This window comes from Malus domestica, chromosome 03, assembly GCF_042453785.1.
Source record: "Malus domestica chromosome 03, GDT2T_hap1".
NCBI lineage: Eukaryota > Viridiplantae > Streptophyta > Magnoliopsida > Rosales > Rosaceae > Malus > Malus domestica.
The window spans coordinates 15,358,124-15,373,444 of NC_091663.1; the positions used below are offsets into that span (position 1 = coordinate 15,358,124).

At 37.9% G+C, this 15,321-nt stretch overlaps 1 pseudogene; it reads left to right on the forward strand.

Annotated features, from left to right (window-relative positions):
- The first annotated feature begins 2,311 nt into the window (after positions 1–2,311).
- LOC103424656 (uncharacterized) lies at positions 2,312–3,306 on the forward strand (annotated as a pseudogene).
- Positions 3,307–15,321: the final 12,015 nt, after the last annotated feature.

The following is a 15,321-nucleotide window of genomic DNA, read 5'->3' on the forward strand; positions in this document are numbered from 1 at the left end:
TATGGCATGATTGTTACCCTCCCATTTCAAAGAAGCTGAATCAAGAAGCTTAATGTCTTATCTACATATCGATATTAAGAACATATTACGATACATTGGATTAGAATCGAGAGACATTTTTAACATACATTGTAACACTCATTTTTAATTCATTAATTTACATTAAAAATTATAATCAATGGTTGAGATTGAATCCGATACTAATTAAAAAATAAATTCTTCCATTCCGTTATTGGTAACATGAAACGTACAACTTACAAAACTTGAGTCATGCATGAAATGATAACCAAAAAATTGAGTGTTTAGTTTTTGAGTTCACTTGTTAGTTTCTAACAAAATTGTAGGGGGACATTTAAAGTTAGACTAAGCAATGATTGTGGTTGATGACGACCTGACAGCCATGGAGGGAAGCTTTCAAATAACTTAGAGCATTTCCAATGAAGGTTTGATTCTCCTTGAGGCTACTATATTTATAATTCTAGTAAAACTTTTCATTCTCAAAGGGCTGGAAAATAGGGCAACATCCATCACATGGACTAGCAACTTCATTATCGAGTAGCAAAACATTTGACTACTTCTTGCCCCAAAAAGCAGGAGGATCTACACCAAATTGGGGGCCTAGTCTTCTTTTTTTTTGTTTTTTTTTTAAGTTTAGAAATATGTCAGTCTCATTTTCAATTTCAAAATATGATTTTTAATGGTTTATTTTTTAACCATTTATGATTTTAAAGGTTTATTTTTCAATCGGTTGTTTGATTATAAAAACATAAACAAACAACGGCTATTTTTTGTGTGTGATTGACTAAGAGAAAAATGTTGTGCCTTGTGATTAAATTTCTAGGTTGAAAAGTTCATAAAAAAGTGATGAAATTTAACATTGGTAGTTTAGAGACCTAAACTGAAAACATAAACAAACAACATAACTAAATTGAAAAAGATAATCCAATCCAATGGTTGTTATGAAATGAAATTTTATCTTGTTTGATTTTGGAGAATCTGCCAATCAAATAAGTTCATAAAAAAATTTAAAATAACATGTCCAAAAATCAACTTAAGAAAAGTTAAGACAAAAATAAATTTACCACGTAATCAAATCACTACAAAAATAAATATATAGAGCTTGAAAGGTATATTGCCCCCTCATTGGAGAGATTATTTTTTAGAGTGAAAGATTCTTTAGAACTCTAAATTGGGCTATATCTACCACTTTTTTAGCTTTGTATAGAGCCCCTCTTTGGGGATGCTCTTAAGATAAGCATATCATTTCATTCTCTTATGTCATGATCTCTTGATAAATTTAAGGGCATGTTTACTTACAAAGAATAAGAAATATTATTTTGATTCGTGAGTTTTCTGCCTTTACTAAAATGTGAGCAAGGCAATCATTTCACTCCTTAACTTTTTTCTGTGTTTACTTATGTTTATACCATACTTAGGGTCTCTGTATTTAGATCTCGTACAAATACTCGGGGGACTTAAATGTAATTATGTAATAAAGAAAGGGGCAAATATGTAATAAGTGAGGAGCCCTTATTCTATAAAAGGACTCATCACCCTCACAATTAGGAGAGGCCAATTCTTAGGCCATGGGAAGAGCTCTCTCACCCTCAGAAGCTCTCTCCCTCACTCCCCTCACCTCTCAGAGAAATACAATAATTAGTGTGGACGTAGCCCAAACATTGGGGTGAACCACGATACATCTTGTGTTATTTACTTTCTTGCAGATTCACAGTCAGATTTATATTGTTCCAAGACCTCCGGTTTTGTGCATCAACATTTGGCGTCGTCTATGGGAATTGATACAAAAAGTTGTGTCGGTTCTCTTTCATTTTTTCACCTCTGCCGTAAATTTGCAAAAACCCAGAAACAGAAAAGATCCAAATCTCAAACACTCATCAGATCTCTCTCTCTCTCTTTGTGACAACTGACCCGTGATGCCATTTCCATATAAACATCTCTGTGACAACTGATTCGAAACCAACGGTCCAGATCAACCCCAACCTTCTTCCCTAGGGTGTTTTGTAGCCGCGCCTATCAAAGACGGCAAACGAATGATTGAAGAGAGAGAGAGAGCGTACCTTCACCTCCGCGTGTCAGCGATGGTGCCGAAGCAGAGGACTCTACCGAAAACCCAGATCTGATAAGAGGGATTGGGAAACACTCGAGGTCCATGATGTACCACAAACGAGGGCTTTGAGCTATCAAGGCCAAGAACGGCGGTGTTTTCCCTTGTCATGTCGGTTTTCTTTATTCATTCTTTCCTACAAAATTGAGCATTCCCTGATTTTCCCTTACCTCACTTCAAAATTCAATGAGTTCTGGGTCGAGTTCCAGTTCGTCTGGATTCCAATTCCCTTTTTGGGGACACCAAGGTCTTTGTTGGGGGCTTCGCCTGGGAGACGCACAACGATGCCATAGGCCGCTATTTCGACCAGTTCGGCCAGTTTCTCGAGGTCGTCATTATTACTGATAAAAACATCGGCTGATCCAACCGATCCAAAGGCTATGGCTTTGGTTTAGGTGACTTTCCGCGAATTAGAGGTTGTTGCTCGGGCTTATGCTGATCCAACTCCGATTATCGATGGTAGGCGCGCCAATTGCAATTTGGCTTCACTCCGGCGGCCCAGGCCGCCTATGCCTTATGGACATCCAAGACGAGCTTCTCCATACATTGGAGGCATGCAAGCTATCTGTGGGGCTTGCACTGGAGGATATGGCTACCAGCAGCCTCTTTCTTACAACTATCAACAAGGATTAGTTTATCCTCCATGTGGGTATGCAACATATGGACCTGAGTACGCTTATTCATAGGGTGTTTACAGCCCCTATGCGGGTCAGTAATATTTTCAAATATATGGACTTCCAGGGACGGTTACTACTTCTTCTTATCCTTATGAACAACTAGGTCAAACCATTCCTGGTGATCAGGGTTATCCAACAGTTCATGGATATGCAATGCTTGCTCAGCAGATAATCCTGTTTGGTGCACCCAGTGTTAATGAAGTAACAACTTCCACGGTCCCTCCAATTCAAGCAGCATATCATACGACCGTGTCTTCAACAGGTCCTCCTCGAATGCCAACCATGCACTCTATGCTAGGCACTCCAGCAGTTAGTGCTCCACCAGGTCCTGTTCAGCAGGCACCACCATTTTCAGCGGCACCACCAAGCATGCAGGCACCTCTGGTTTCTCCCTATGGCTCACAGACATGGCCAATGCAACAAGGGCAGGGATCCCACCTCCTGCAAATGCCACGAGCACTAGTGGAAAACAGGAAGAAGATAAATTTTTTTTCTCATTATTAACTCTATTATCAATCTTTGTCTGCCATCTGCAAAAGGGAAAAGAGAAAAGGAATACAGAAAGCAAAAGCAAGGAGCGAGGAGATCAAGAAAAGCAAAAGATAAGCTTCCTATTAATTCTATCACGATTCCTTTTGTCTGCCAGGTGGAGAGACAGAAAGCAAAAGCACAAAGCAAAAGAAGATAAAGCAGACATAATTGCGGTGGTGATGGCATATAGAAAAGGGAATTATGGGCGTGACCCATTGAGCAGAGGGTCGGATTTATTTTTGAATGATGTAATTTATTTTTCTTTTCTTTCAGAGACATCTGTATAACCCCATCAGAGGGTAAAAAAAAGGGCAAAGCCCAAAATAAACGGGCTGGAATGTTGTGTGGAGGGCGAAGGCCCATAAGCCCAAAATAGCACCAACCAGGTGATCAAAAGTACGTCCAGTACTATAAAAAATTATTCGGCACCTCGCCGCTATTATCACCAACCAAGTGATCAAAAGTACGTCCAGTACTACAAAAAATTATTCGGCACCCCGCCGCTATTATCACCAACCAGGTGATCAAAAGTACGTCCAGTACTACAAAAATTATTCAGCAACCTGCCGCTATTATCACCAACCAAGTGATCAAAAATACGTCCAGTACTACAAAAATTATTCAGCAACCTGCCGCTATTATCATTAACCAAGTGATCAAAAGTACGTCCAGTACTCCAAAATTACACATGAGCATCCCTCATGTCAATCATACATAAACATTCATGAGCATCACTCATGTCAATCATACATAAACATTCATGACCATCATTCATGTCAACATTTATGAGCATCACTCATGTCAAACATTTATGAGCATCACTCATGTTAACATCCATGAGCATCACTCATGTCAATCTACCTTCGAAAGCTTCATTTACAGAGCTCTAGCTTCAAAAGCTTCATTTACAGAGCTCTAGCTTCAAAGGCTTCATTTACAAAAGCTCTAGCTTCAAAAGCTTCATTTACAGAGCTCTAGCTTCAAAAGCTTCATTTACAAAAGCTCCAGCTTCGAAAGCTTCATTTACAGAGCTCTAGCTTCAAAAGCTTCACTTGCAAAGCTTCACCTACAAAGCTTCACCTACAAAGCTTCACTTGCAAAGCTTCACATGCAAAACTTCACATGCAAAGCTTCACATGCAAAACTTCACATGCAAAGCTTCACATACAAAGCTTCAGTGCAGGGTATACAAATACCGCCTCGGAACGACCGCCACTTCGGCCCATACATGGATTCAATTTGAAGTCTCCAGCCAATACACTCTATTGACAAAAGACTTGGGGGACTACATTATGTACCATATATTGGGCCTCATGAAAAATACTTGGGGGACTTAGCCCATTATTTATGTATTGAGGAGCGAGCCCTTATTTTATAAAATGGACTCCCTCACCATCATTAGAGAGCATCAACTCTAGCCCATTATTCATGTATTGAGGAGCGAGCCCTTATTCTATTAAAGGGACTCACTTACCATCATTAGAGAGCATCACCGTCTGCCAAGCAACTGCCTCGCCGCGAGCATCAAATCTAGCCCATTATTCATGTATTGAGGAGCAATCCCTTATTCTATAAAAGGGACTCCCTCACCTTCAACGCCACAAGCCGAGCCAACCAAGGCAACATAAGCCACAAGCCGAGCAACCTCGCAACATATGCTACTTCTAGTTGAGCATCATTTCAGATTGAGCACCGCCTCATATCGAGTATTCAGGTCAAGACGACATCTAGTTACTTCGGCCCACACATGGACTGAATTTTAAGTCTCCAGCCAAAAGACTCTCTTGACTGAAGACTTAGGGGACTACTGTTTGTACCATACTTAGGGCATCCGTATTTAGATCTCGTACAAATACTCGGGGGACTTAAATGTAATTATGTAATAAAGGAAATGGCAAATATTTAATAAGTGAGGAGCCCTTATTCTATAAAAGGACTCCTCACCCTCACAATTAGGGGAGGCCAATTCTTAGGCCATAGGAAGAGCTCTCTCACCCTCAGAAGCTCTCTCTTTCACTCCCCTCACCTCTTAGAGAAATACAATAATTAGTGTGGACGTAGACCAAACATTGGGATGAACCTTGATACATCTTGTGTTATTTACTTTCTTGCAGATTCACGGTCGGATTTACGTTATTCCAAGACCTCCGGTTTTGTGCATCAACAACTTACATGCAAGAAATTAGAAAAGTGCAAAAAAAATTTCTTAAAACCTCTAATCAAATACCTAAAAATGAGAAATCATATCGACTAAAAGGACTGGTTGATCTTATTCCCTTTCATTTCTTCTCCTATGTAGAGCTAAACATCTATAAAATATGTCTACTATAACATTAATACAAAAACGAGGATGGGAACTGAGTCTTCTTCTCTAAAATCAATACAGGCTACTTGGACGTGGTGTTCACATCACTTGACTTTTTCAGTTCATTTTGGTCAAGAAGTTTTCTCCTCGTACAACTTATAAAAGAAACCTAAATTATGTGGGGCATTAAGTTGCATTGTGTGTGCTTGCTTTCTATTAAGGAACAAAATTATGGCAACTTGGAAGATGTGAGGCTTCTCTTAATCTATGAGTTTGGTTCCAATTCATCGAAGGTGATGATACGAAGAATGGCCCCTAATGTAAGGTTACAATGGTCTTTTTAAGTTTCTCCACTAGCTTGTCATCTCCACCAGATCTATGGCGGTGACAGCTAGTGACCTTTGTAGTAAAAGCCTCTGTTTGTAGCCACTCTTGGCCCTTTATGTATTGGCCTCCTCATTATTTTGGGTTTAGACACAATTTATGAATTTTTTTGTTTTGGGTACAAACAATAAACCTTTAATCGTAATATACATATGCGCACGTGACATCCCATTTCCACAATCCCCATATTTTGGGCAGTTTTCTATCGGCATCTACGTAATCTTTACAAATTTTCTGTTTGGACTTTGTTATGTTTTTTTTGGTTGAAAAAAGGGGCTAAAAGCAAGAGCCCAAATAAACCTACTCAATAATAAATCTAGACCGGGACATCTCAAGTTGATCCTCATGAATAAAACTAACTGAACAAGAAGGAGTTGTGTCAAAATAAAAATTACCTAATGTAAATCAAGACTATAAGTCACTAAATTGTCCGCCACAAAATTCTTTTCTCTATGAACTTTGTGAAGTTGCATCTAAAGATAGATATCTTATGATCATTAGTTGTCATACAATCACTGCCAGGTCAATCAAAGTTGTTAGAATATTGCTAAGTTGTTAAGTGATTTGTTAGTTGGTTAATTAGTTATAACTTACAAGTAAGCTTCTACTGTGCTTGGTATATTAAGAATTACAACTTAAAAATGTAATGTGTTAGTAATTTTTCTAAGAAATACAGAAGTCTCATTTCTCTCCAAAGTTTCTCTCTAGTTCTTCGTCTTCTCAATTCTTCATTGTGCTTTGATTTTTCCTAATGCAATTAATAGGCTCGTGTGTGCTTGCTTTCAATTTAGGATCAAAATTATGACAACTCAAAGATTTGAGGCTTCTCTAGATCGGCGGGTTTGGATCCATTTCACTGGAGGTGATGATACATAATGGGCTATAGTTGTGTTTGGGTGGTCTTTTTGTGTTTTCTGGTGGATGGCCTGCTTCATTAGATTTTAGGCGATGACGGTGGGTGACCTTTGTAGTATTTCTCTTAGTTCTTTGTTTGTTTTTGGGCTTTTTTTGTCTGTAGGTCTTTATATTATTTGGGTTGATGTCTGCTTTATGTAAACACCTTAAGTTGTGACGTCTCATTTGCAGCCTCATCATTTTTGAGGTGGCTAGTCTGCCATATTCAAAATCTTTATCCATTGTCTGTTTGGACTTTGTTGTAAAATTTCTAATTGACAAGAAAATAAAAATAAACGTTATATGTATGTGTATCCAAATAATTTAACCCGTTTCCCCAAATTACATGGGATAACCAGCGTATGAAGCCTACGTGTCCCTCTTTATGCCGGAGGATGAAGGGCTTAGATGTTATCTACAGACTCTCCATGCATGCATATGTGTGCATTCATCCATATCAGTTTCCTTTATAACAAAGAAAGAAAAAAATCGTCAAAGACCGATGGACAGTTTCTCAAATTTTTACCAGAAACACAGATAAGGGATTGATCGGTAGGCAAGACCGATGGACAATTAATAAATGCGAAATACATGTTCGAGATCAGAAGGGGAGGCGTCTGCCGAGTGAAGAATAAGAACAAATAAGAAATAAAATGGAGGATTTATGACCCATGGAGCCATGCCACCCATTTCTGTGGAGCTACGAGGATTGACTTTCAATGAGATTCAAGTCGAAATTACATGGTTAATGTCAAAACGTGTTGATCACATATATAGATATGTGTGTGTGTGTGTATATAAACGTGTTTGTACTAGCTGTACGTTTTCATTTCCCACTGTTGTAGCTAGGAAACTATATACTGGACTTCGTGTGCCATTAACATGCATGGGTCACAAATCCTCCATTTGATTTCTTATTTGTTCTTCTTCACTCGGCAGACGCCTCCCCTTATGAACACGTATTTCTGATTTGTAAATGGTCTGTTGGTCTTACCAACCGATCAGTTCCTTATTTGTGTTTCTGGGAAAAAGCTGAGAAATTGTGCAGCAACTTACTGCATGCAGCCCTTTGAAGATTTCTTCTTTCTTTGTTAACAAGGAAACTGATATGGATGAATACACACACATAGGAACGCATGAAGAGCCTGTAGATTAAGATCTGAGCCCTCCATCCATTGGCATAAAGATATACACACACAGAAAGGAAAATTATATCACAGAGAAACATCAGAAATTAAAAATGGAGAGAAAATATTTTAAGAGAAATTTCCAATATATAATGTAAATATCCAGCCCATGTATTAACTTAATTAATATAACAAACAGCCTAGTCAAAAACTTGTTCTCATTTTCCAGGAATATGTGTGTATGGTACAGGAGGAGAAATCCCCCAAGCAATGATCACATGCATGCGCAATCAAAACACCGTCAAAGATGTCTTCTTAACAGAATTGCATACGCGGCATAAAAACAAATTTCAGCTCAGCCGACCACTCGCATTCAGCTGGAAATATAGAAAAAGGAATTCAAATTAAACAAATAAATTGTGTTTACTTATGCGGTCAGGTTACTCTAATTTCCTGGTAGGTCTGTGGAAACCAAACTGCACGATACGAACCCTAACGTCCCTCCCAATCGGCTACTATAAATATTCCAACTTCAATGCAAAATCCACAAGGTATACACCTTAATGCTCAAATTTAATTAAGCTGATCATTAGCAATTATGTCTGACTCGGATCCGCCAGATGCTCAAGGTGTTATAGGAAGGCCCAAAAGGAATTCTTCCTCCTCCCAGTCATCTTTCCAGAGTGCTGGAGGGTCGTATCTGCCAAACGCTCAGGGTGCTCTAGGAAGGGACAAGATGAAATCTTCGGCGTCCCAATCATCATCTCAAAGTGGTGGAGGCTCGTATCCGCCAAATACTCATAGCGCTCTAGGAAGGGACAAGAACAAATTTGGGAAAAACAAGTGAAGAATTATATATGCAGACTGTTACATTAAGGTTATATACTATACAATTGAATTATTGATTAATTTGTTGGCAACCATGGAGGTATACAAAATACAGTTGGACATAAATAAGCACAATTGCATATTTATATTTACAAACTTGGAAAATATTTGTCTCCATTATTTGGTACAAATATTTCTTTTCAAGGTTAGAAACATGTACATTATAATTTCTTATGTTCAGTCAGCATTATTATATTGTAAAAAAGGGTGGGTGCTGCTAAGAACAAATCCCACAAGAATGTATCAAAAGAAATGCATTAATATATTATTTCATTTTGTTCTATATATAGTTGATGTTTGCATAGATTTTAAGCAAGTATAAAGGGGTGGAAAGCTATTTTAGTTAAATTTCAAGTAAAAATGGGTAGAAAATTATTTTATTAGCTCCCCAACCCCCTTAGTGCAGATATTATCGTTTGTTCAACTAAAAAAGCAAACACTTAGTGCTACGGTCTAGTGGTATTCCTGTCCACTTATGAGTAAGAGGTCTTAGGTTCGATTCTCGCCAAAGCCGAAGTTGAACCATATTATTATGGCAAGCTTATTGTAAGGCGTAGCCCACTCCCTCACCCCCTTAGTGTAGATACTATCGTTCGTATACTCCAACCATACCGCTTAATTTAGGGATCCATAATAAATAAGAACCAATAGAAATGGAGTTCTTTTATTTAAAAAGTTATTAAAAAATTGTAATTAAATCTAGTTGCCTTTAAAGGAGGGGAGAGAAGAAAAATAAAACTGTGAGGGAGAGGAGGAGGGAGGGGTGGGGTGGGGAGGAGAGGGACACCTCCATCTCCGACAAAATTCCCAAACCATACATCCCTGGCTCTTTGACATGCTCCCGTTTTATGGATGCTTTTCATCTCTTTCAATTTATTATTCACTTCATAGCATATATATGTGCTATGTTTGGATGAGGGTTGTTTTCCAAGTCCCAAAGGATTGAAGTCAAACCATGAAGGAATGGACCACAAAATATAACATAGAGGCAATATGAAAAGTCCTTCATGAGCATTAAAAGGCGTGTCCCTGCCGATCCAACTTCAAAATTAAGAGTAGCCAAGCCTAGCTTATGAAGAGGATGGGAAACCGCGTCCTCTTCTCTAAAATCAGTACGGGCTACTTGGATGTGGTGTTTACGTCACTTGACATTTTTCAGTTCATCTTGATTCAAGAAGTTTTCTCCTCGTACAACTTGTAAAAATTCTTAATTATGTGGGGCATTAAGTTTCATTGTGTGCGCTTGTTTTCGACCAAGGACCGAAATTTTGGCAACTTGGATGATGGGAGGCTTCTTTGGATCTATGAGCTTGGTTCCAATTCATTGAAGGTGATGATACGAAGAACGGTCTAAAATATCGTTAGACTCATAAATCCTCCATTTGATTTCTTACTTGTTCTTCTTCACTCGGCAAACACCTCCCCTTCTGGTCACAAACACATATTTCTGATTTGGAAATGGTCCGTCTGTCATACCCACCGATCAATCCCATATTTGTGTTTTTGGGAAAAATCTGGGAACTTGTGCAGCAACTTACTGCCTGTAAGCCTTAGAAGATTTCTTTCCTTCTTTGTTAACAAGGAAACTGATATGGAGGAACACACATATGCATGCCTGGAGAGCCACATATAATATTACAATTCTTTTGTGGGTTTCGATCCACTAATGTTTTTCTATATGAGTAAGCCTTTCTCTTCATTTTATTAAGCGGTTGAAAGTCAACAGATATATACACACACACAAGATATACACACACGGGGTCACAGAGAGAGAAGAAAATTATATCACAGAGAAACATCAGAAATTATCAATGGAGAGAAATTTTAAGAGAAATTTCCAATATATAATGTAAATATCCAGCCCATGTATTAACTTAATTAATATAACAAACAGCCTAGTCAAAAACTTGTTCTCATTTTCCAGGAATATGTGTGTATGATATAGGAGGAGAAATCCCTCAAGCAATCACATGCCAGCGCAATCAAAACACCGTCAATGATTTCTTCTTAACTGCGCTGCACAAGCGGCGTAAGAACCAATTCTTCTCAGCTCAGCCGACCACTCACATTCAGCTGGAGACAAAGAAAAAGGAATTCAAGTTAAACAAATCAATTGTGTTTACTTATGCGCTTAGGTTACTCTAATTTCTTTGTAGTTCTGTGGATGCATGATACGAACCCTAACGTCCCTCCCAATCGGCAACTATAAATATTTCCAACTTCAATGCCCAAAATCCAGAAATTGATCTCCTTTATACACCTTCTGTGTACAAGTTTAATTAAGCTGATCATTAGCAACTATATCTTCTAACTCGGATGCGCCAGATGCTCAAAATGTTTTAGGAAGGCCCAAAACAAATTCTTCGTCATCCCAGTCATCTTTTCAGAGGGCTGGAGGCTCGTATCTGCCAAACGCTCAGGGTGATCTAGGTAGGGACGATACGAAGTCTTCGTCATCCCAGTCATCTTTTCAGAATGGTGGAAGCTCCTATCTGCCAAATACTCATATTGCTCTGGGAAGGGACACGAAAAAAACTGGGAAAAACAAGTGAAGAATTATATATGCAAACTGCTGCAGTAGGGTTATTTACTGTATAATTGAATTATTGATTAATTTGTTGGCAACTATGTGGTATACATAATACAGTTGGTCATAAATAAGCACAGTTGCATATTTCTTTTTAAGGTTAGAACATGTACATTATAATTTCTTCAGTTCAGTTAGCATTATTTTATTGTGAAAATGGGTGGGTGCTGCCAAGAACAAATCCCACTAGGATGTATCAAAAGAAATGCATTAATATATTATTTGATTTTGTTCTACAGTTGATGTGCATAGATTAAGTAAAAAAGAGTAGAAAGATATTTTAGTTAAATTAAGCAAAAAAGGGGTGGAAAACTATTTTATTAGCTCCCTAAAACATTTATACTCCAACCATACCATTTAATTTAGGGAGCCATAATAAATAGGAACCAATAGAAATGGAGTTTTTTATTTAAAAAATAGTAATTAAAGGTTGCAGTTTAAAGGACAACGATTCTCTTCTATTTTTTTCTTTTTTTTTCCTCTCCCCTCTTGTTTGAACTTTCAATATTTCATCTTGTTTTTTCATCTTTATAGGGAGAGAGGAAAAAAAATTGTGAGGGGAGTGGAAGGAGGGAGGGTAAAAGGGAGGGGAGAGAATCCCTATCCGCCTTTAAGAGCTTAAAAATAAAATTACGACTAAATTAGACATCATTTATATACTTAAAAATAAAAGTTAAAAAATTTAACAAAAGTAATAGAAACACCTCCATCTCAGACACAATTCCCAAACCACATATCCATGACTGTTTGACATCTTCCCTTTTTGTGGATGTTTATCATGTCTTTCAATTTTTTATTCCCTTCATAAAATATATATGTGCTATGTTTGAATGAGGGTTTTCCAAGTTTCGAGGGATTGAAGTCAAACTATTGAGGAATGGACCACATAATATAACATAAAGGCGATTCGAAAAGACCTTGATGGGCATTATAAAGGCATGTCTGCACCGATCCAACTTCAAAATTCTAAGTTGGCCAAGCCTAGCTTATGATATTGCGTATTGGGATTCCATAAATCTTGGCACTTTTCGTTGCGGAAGCATGTTTAGTCATCACCATAACTATGGTGTGTTTGCTCACCATATATGCTTTAGACCTAGCATCATGTCCTGCTTTTCGTGTTCGTATCATTTTCGTGACATACCCGATATCTTAACAGGTCGTGTCGTGTAACACCCGTTAAAGTAAACGGGTAATATGACCCATTAATATTATCAGGTTATATGATCTAAACCGTTACTCGTTAAAGAAAACTATGCATGAGGGTTTGTATGGTTTTAAAAATTTGAACGCCGATGTACCCATCCTCAAAGCGTAGAGGATGCAATCATGAGCGTTTCCCTATTTTTTCACATTTTTTGCACTTGTAAATTAATTATTATAATTGTTGTAATGTATTTGGTATTTTTGAGCAAGATGTCTTTGGTATTTTTAAATTACTTGATATTTTTATTTTTAATGTGTAATTTTTTAATCTCACTCTATGCCTATAGTATACTAAATAAATAAATAAAACCTAAATTTTTAAAATTTATTTAGAATAATAATACAATAATACAGATTTCATACACAATATATACATATACACTATGTCTATTGTATTTTATAGTAAGTGTTTTTAGTAGTTTAAAAAAAAAATCATCAAAAGAACATTTTCCTTAACGTGTCAAAACAGGTTACTCGCGTGTCACCCTCGTGTAAACATATTAAGGACCTGTTATTAACGGGTTTTTATCATGTGACCCGATAACAACTCAATTAGTTATAATGTTGACCCGAAACCTGTTATTTTTGTGTCATTTTTGTGTCGTATTAACGAGTCGTGTAAAAAATTGCCTGGTCTAATATGTTTACATGACCTAAAATTATTGTAAACACGAATATTTTTGCGATGAATGAGACAAGAACACGTGTACAAAATAATATTTGCATTAATGATTTGGGGGTTACAATCTCTTCTACAAATTTAGCCTCTGATTCGATCTTCATAATGTGTTGATTTGTGGAATTTGATGTTGATCCCAGGGCATTCGAGGCTTGATCTTACGATGAACAGGTGATGAACGATGAACGCTTTCTTCAAGAGGACGTCGGGGGCTTGATCTTGAATTGGTGGAAGTTCATCAAGGGCTGTTGGGGCTTGATCTTGAAGGAGGATTTGGTGGAAGTTCCTCAAGGGCCATTGGGGCTTGATCTTGAAGGAGGATTTGATGAAGAACAAAGAGAGCTTTCTTAATACTCCGGGATTTGCTTGGGAGCTTCAGAGTTTCCCAAGCTTCAAGGTTTTGGTGTGATGTGAATTTGTTATGAATTGGTGAATTAAAATGAATGCCTTGGCTTCGTATTTATAGAATTCTAAAACTTGATTTTTGGACTTAAATAATCAGATGAAATAAATCATTTCTGCCTGATGTTGACACGTGTCCTGTTTGATGACTTTTCCGATGATTTTCGATTTCTTGTTAAGTCACGTGCTACGTGTAAAATTTATGTGACACATGAACGTTGAAATTTTAATTATTGATCAACATTTGTTTCACCGAAATTTTGATGTCTACAATTGCCCCCACTTCAAGGCGTGTCGTATACATGTGCTTGTCATGGGTAGAAGATGCGTTTTGAAGTCCTTTAATGTAGATGTCGATCCAAGGGCCGTCGAGGCTTGATCTTAAATTGGGGTGGAAATTTCTTCAAGGGCCTTCGAGGCTTGATCTTGAATTCGGTTGGAAGATTTTCTGGTTTCTTCCAATTGTTAATTTTCCACAGGCTTAATATTGAACTAGGCTAGAAGGTTTTCTAGTTTCCTTAAAAGGTCTGAACTTACTCTTTTTATGTGGACATGAATTTGATTCAAGGGTGGTGGACACTTGATTTTGAATCGGACTTGTGATTTCTTCAAGGGATGTTGGGGCTTGATCTTGAATTTAAATAGGACTCCATGAGCGGTTTCAGGATTCAGATATATGGCAAGCAGGCACGAGGTAAAGGTGATGGTCTGTTTCTTTGTTCAATCTTTCCAATTCATACCTGAGCAGTTTCGTTAACGGTATGTTCTTCAAGGGTGGTGGACACTTGATCTTGAATCAGACTTGTGATTTCTTAAAGGGTCGTCGGGGCTTTGCTCTTCGGCGACAGTGCCAGCGAAATGCTGTTGAAGCTTCTCGAGCTCTCTGATTATAGCAATGATGGCGGCCTTGGATTTGAATTAGACTCCTCTGTCTGGATTATGCAGTTCTGCTGAGAAGGGTGTCTTGCTATAATGATTTGTTCCAGCTTATCGTGCTGCATTCTTTTCTGCTTGTTTCTCTTGCATAGCAGAAGTGGTGTTCAACCTTTTGCCTTTAAATGGTCTTTCAGAGCATCACTTCTCAGCGACTCATCCATGCTTGGCAGCTTCAGTGTAAAAAGCCAACATCACATCAACCGTCCTGAAGTATTTGCTGAGGAAATTCGAGACCTGTCAACAGTTGAAGATGAGCACTCGAGAGCAATGCTAGGTAAGCAACCAGGAAAAGGTTTCGGGCAATCTGTTCCAAATCGGAAGTTTGATTTCAGGTTCTGACTGATTGTTTTCTTTCTCCTTGTCTTGCTAGTAAGAGCAAGGGCAAAGGGAAAAGGCGTGATATGAGATACCTTTGTTTTCAGCCCTGATGATATGAGATACTTTTGCTTTTGAAGAAGTAGTGGATGAATCAGCATAAGTATTTGTTGCGCTTGTCTCCACATGCTTCGATGTATCATTTTCACCTGCCTTTTCTGTTTTCCAGGCATCTGGTATTTTCTTCAGAAGTACATCAACAGTT